The 5,000-nt window shown below is 40.1% G+C and overlaps 1 protein-coding gene across 4 annotated transcripts in view; it reads right to left on the reverse strand.

Moving 5' to 3' along the window:
- Nucleotides 1-5,000, reverse strand: part of LOC127627827 (WD repeat-containing protein 7-like) — a 143,501-nt gene that overhangs the window by 19,449 nt on the left and 119,052 nt on the right. The gene's annotated exons all lie outside the window — the stretch shown is intronic.

Below are 5,000 nucleotides of genomic sequence, written 5' to 3' on the forward strand. Positions count from 1 at the left end.
AACGCGTCTCCCGCGGCTCTGATACAGTATACGGACCGTTAAAATGACACTGTTGCACATCGGTATTAACGGTGTAACACGATGGCACGTAACCACAAAATGAACCATGACTGGTCGTTTACAGGTCTCAGTCGCCTCACGCGCAAGCAGGCGATTCTCAGCGCCCTCAAGAAACAAATCGGCCAAACGGGAAAATGTATCGGCATCGGCGATATATCGGTCGACCACTAATCTATATATTGGTCCGTCACTACCTGTATTTTAATAAACAAATGACAACTTAAAATTGAAATGTAACTTAAAATTTTTACATTTAAATTTTGACAAAAATGTCGAGAAAAAACACTTAAAGATATTTACAGTGCGCTAACAAAGTTTATTCTTTCTTTTAACAGAAAAATCTAGAAAGGATTTATTTAAATAATATTTATAATGTAAGGCTGTCGATTTTACACGTTCATTTAGTGCGATTAATTATAGAAAAAATAACATGTTGAAATATTTTGAATGTGTGTGAGTGTGTTTGTGTGTGTCCGTGAGTGTGTGTGTGTGAGTGTGTGTGAGTGTGTTTGTGTGTGTGGGTTTTGAGTGTGTGTGAGTGTGTGTGTCCGTGAGTGTGTGTGTGTGTGTGTGTGTCTGTGAGTGTGGGTTTTGAGTGTGTGTGAATGTGTGTGTGAGAGTGTGTGTGTGTGTGAGAGTGTGTGTTGTGTGTGTGGGTTTTGAGTGTGTGTTGTGTGTGTGGGTTTTGAGTGTGTGTGTGTGTGTGTGTGAGTTTTGAGTGTGTGTGAGTGTGTGTGTCCGTGAGTGTGTGTGTGTGTGTCTGTGAGTGTGGGTTTTGAGTGTGTGTGAATGTGTGTGTGAGAGTGTGTGTGTGTGTGAGAGTGTGTGTTGTGTGTGTGGGTTTTGAGTGTGTGTGTGTGTGTGTGGGTTTTGAGTGTGTGTGTGTGTGTGTGTGTGAGTTTTGAGTGTGTGTGAGTGTGTGTGTCCGTGAGTGTGTGTGTGTGTGTGTCTGTGAGTGTGGGTTTTGAGTGTGTGTGAATGTGTGTGTGAGAGTGTGTGTGTGTGTGAGAGTGTGTGTTGTGTGTGTGGGTTTTGAGTGTGTGTGAATGTGTGTGTGAGAGTGTGTGTGTGTGTGAGAGTGTGTGTTGTGTGTGTGGGTTTTGAGTGTGTGTGAATGTGTGTGTGAGAGTGTGTGTATGTGTGTGTGAGTGTGTGTGTCTGTGTGTGTGGGTTTTGAGTGTGTGTGAATGTGTGTGTGAGAGTGTGTGTTGTGTGTGTGGGTTTTGAGTGTGTGTTGTGTGTGTGGGTTTTGAGTGTGTGTGTGTGTGAGTTTTGAGTGTGTGTGTGTGTGTGTGTGTGTGCGTGAGTGCGTGTTGTGGGTGTGGGTTTTGAGTGTGTGTGAGTGTGTGTGTGTGTGTGTGTGTGTTGTGTGTGTGAGTTTTGAGTGTGTGTGAGTTTGTGTGTGTTGTGTGTGTGGGTTTTGAGTGTGTGTGTGTGTGAGTTTTGAGTGTGTGTGTGTGTGTGCGTGAGTGCGTGTGGGTTTTGAGTGTGTGTGAGTGTGTGTGCGTGTCTGTGTGTGTGAGTGTGGGTTTTGAGTGTGTGTGAATGTGTGTGTGAGAGTGTGTGTATGTGTGTGTGAGTGTGTGTGTGTGAGTGAGTGTGTGTGTGCGTGCGTGAATTTTGAGTGTGTGCGCGTGAGTGTGTGTTGTGGGTGTGGGTTTTGAGTGTGTGTGAATGTGTGTGCGCGTGAATTTTGAGTGTGTGTGTGAGTGTGTGTGTGTGCGTGAGTGTGTGTGGGTTTTGAGTGTGTGCGTGTGAGAGTGTGTGTGCGTGCGTGTGTGTTGGTTTTGAGTGTGTGTGAGTGTGTGAGAGTGTGATATTATTTTATAAACATTATATATTTATTATAGGCCCTACATATTATATTTATAAATATTAGAATTATTATGCATTATTTATATGAATTATATTTATTTAGGGGCCTTTCTCAGCAAATAATAATGTATGAGATTAATTGCGATTAATTCGATTAATTAAATCATCATGTCATGTAATAATTCAATTAAAATGTAATGGATTGACAGCTCTAATAATACGATTTAATTATATAATTATTATAAAAACATAATTTATGCTTCATATTTTTTATATATATGAAATGAATCATCTATACCTGCAACATATGTGTAATATTACAACTCACATCAGCGCAGACAAGTTAAACGCTAGTCTGAATGCGTAACTAGCATTGTAATTACACAATATCGTTAAATCAATAAAGCCGAGTGTATGAAATATGACACACAACGTTTGACTGTTTCACTCTCTGTTGAAGCTGACGAGCCGATCAACCGATGGTATGTACGGTTCACATGTTTATGGCGCCATCTAGTGGTTAATTGTGAAAAAGTGGTTTCAATGTTTATATCGATCTATTTAAAATGGTGTGACAAGTGACTCTTATGTGGGGATAAATGACAGCTTATTTAAATAAAGTTAAAGTGACAGTAATTATTATATTTTAAAAAGAGTATTTGCTGAATATAAGCAACTTGTGCTTGATTTCAATGTTGTATATTATTTTATTGAAAACTCCCCTTTGAAATGCATGTATTAAATATGATACAAGAGGAATATCTCTCAATCTCCGTTACATTTACATTCATGCACACCCCAAAAAACATCCGAGCGTTGAACATTCTGACATTTACATTTGATAAGATATATTTAAGATATATTTAAGTTTTACACAACGTTTTAAGACGATTTTTTTAGCTAATTTTAAGTTTTAAATTAAATTTTTTTAAAAAATTTTTTTTTTACGATTTCTGTTTATATTTCTTCTAATGGTACTAAAAACCATTTAATGTAAAAATAAAATTATTTTCTGACAATTCTTTCTAATGTCAGGCTTTACAGGGTTAAAAATACACTCTATATCGTAAAATGAACAAAACAAAACAGAGCTTTCCTGTTGTTTATGTTGATAAATCTCATGTTTGATGTTTAAATAATTTAATGTTTATAATGCACATTTTTCAAGTTTGGTCTTTGTTTTTTTTGTCATTTTCCACCTTATTGTCAACTAAAATATGTTATTTTAACTGGCTAAACGTATATGCTATTATAGTAGCACTGACTTTAATGAAAGAATATGACACGGCGGCAATGCTGACAAAATATAAATTACATTTTCGTTAATTAAAAACGCAAAAAAACGGCATTTTGGGTGAACTACTCCTTTAAGACAAAAACACAACTGGAGTCTCCGTCTGTCTCTCTCTCAAAACCGCACCTGTTATGGATTCCACGAAATATTCACCTCATACTCACCATTAAAATACCAAAAAAAACTGGGTAATCAATATCTGCCCTGGCCAAATAAACTCCGTAACTGCTGCAGACTGACAGCACTAACAAAAAGAGAGGAAACATCCCCGTCCACAAGCGCTGTCTGTCTCATGCTAAAGGTCTTCCTGCGCTGCTGTATGGATTTGCCATTTGAAAACAACAGATAAAGTTGCCCCGCTTCAGGGGGTCACAGCTACAAACCGCACCTCTCTCTTTCTTTCACTTCTGGCCTGCACGTCCGGCCCGCTGCGGGTCGCGTCTTTTTCTGGACATAATAACGGCTGAAAAATGAATGCCATTTGGCTCTAACGGCATTAGCACACGCTACACGAGAAACGCAGACATATTTGTACTCATAATAAATTTTTGGAGGGTCAGGTTACACCTTAACGAGGTGAGCGAGGGCTGGGGGGGTTCCAGGCTGGACGGTAACCTTGTTTGAGGGGGTTTCAGCGAGGAGGTTAGCGTCCAGACGTATGGGTTTCCTCTTACGAGTCGAGGTCTTCTCCATCCTGAGGCCGAGACATCATTACATCATATTAATGGGCTACAATCGGATTAAACCTGCCTCTCGTCTGTCGGGGGGGTTTGGAGAGGCAGAATTAATCCGAAAACACGGGACAAAAACCCGTCCCACCGGCTGTGAAGGATGTGTGATGCACACGGTATGCAGTTGGTTCTAAGGTATGTAATACACAACACATCATTTAAATGAATTTAAGCCGACTGAATACTGCTCACAACACTCAAGGATGCCAATTAAGGGTTAAACTTCTGCCGCTTTGAGTCACGTGACACAACTACATGGCATCCTGCGAACACGGGAGAACATGCAAACTGCACACAGAATCACGGCTCGTGTCATTAACATTAATAAATGCATTATTATATATTCACTGTGCATTTTCACAATGAGAATTAATGGATGCATCTAAAAACTGATAAATGTGTGTTTCAGAGGCTTTATATGGAGTTGTGATGAAAATGAGGAGCATTTCAAACTGTTCTGAGACCAGTGCAGACAGACAGCACACTGGAGGAGTTTTTTTTCTAGAGTGCCCAATTCCCAATGTGCTCCAAGTCCTCGTGTTGGCGTAGAGTTTTGTGTGTATGTGAGTGTGTGTGTGTTGTGTGTGAGTGTGTTTGAGTGTGTGTGTGTGTGTGTGTAGTGTAGAGTGTGATGAGTGTGTGTGTGTGTGAATGTGTCTTGTGTGTGTGAGTGTGTGTATGAGTGTGTGTGTGAATGTGAGTGTCTGTGTGTGTGAGCGTCTGTTGTGTGTGATGTGTGTGTGTGTGTATGAGTGTGTATTTATGTGTGATGAGTGTGTGAGTGTCTGTTGTGTGTTTGTATGTTGAGTGAATGTGTGTGTGTGTCTGTGTGTGTATTTGTGTGTGTCTGTTGTGTGTTTGTGTGTGTGATGTGTGAATGTGTGTGTGTCTGTGTGTGTGAGTGTGTGTGTGTGTGTGTGTGTGAGTGTGTGTGTGAATGTGAGTGTCTGTTGTGTGTGAGTGTGTGTGTGTATGACTGTGTATTTGTGTGTCTGTTGTGTGTGATGAGTGTGTGAGTGTCTGTTGTGTGTTTGTGTGTATGTTGTGTGAATGTGTGCGTGTATCAGTTGTGTGTGTGTTTGTGTGTGTGTGTGTGTGAG

Source organism: Xyrauchen texanus, chromosome 34 (genome assembly GCF_025860055.1).
Source record: "Xyrauchen texanus isolate HMW12.3.18 chromosome 34, RBS_HiC_50CHRs, whole genome shotgun sequence".
Lineage (NCBI taxonomy): Eukaryota > Metazoa > Chordata > Actinopteri > Cypriniformes > Catostomidae > Xyrauchen > Xyrauchen texanus.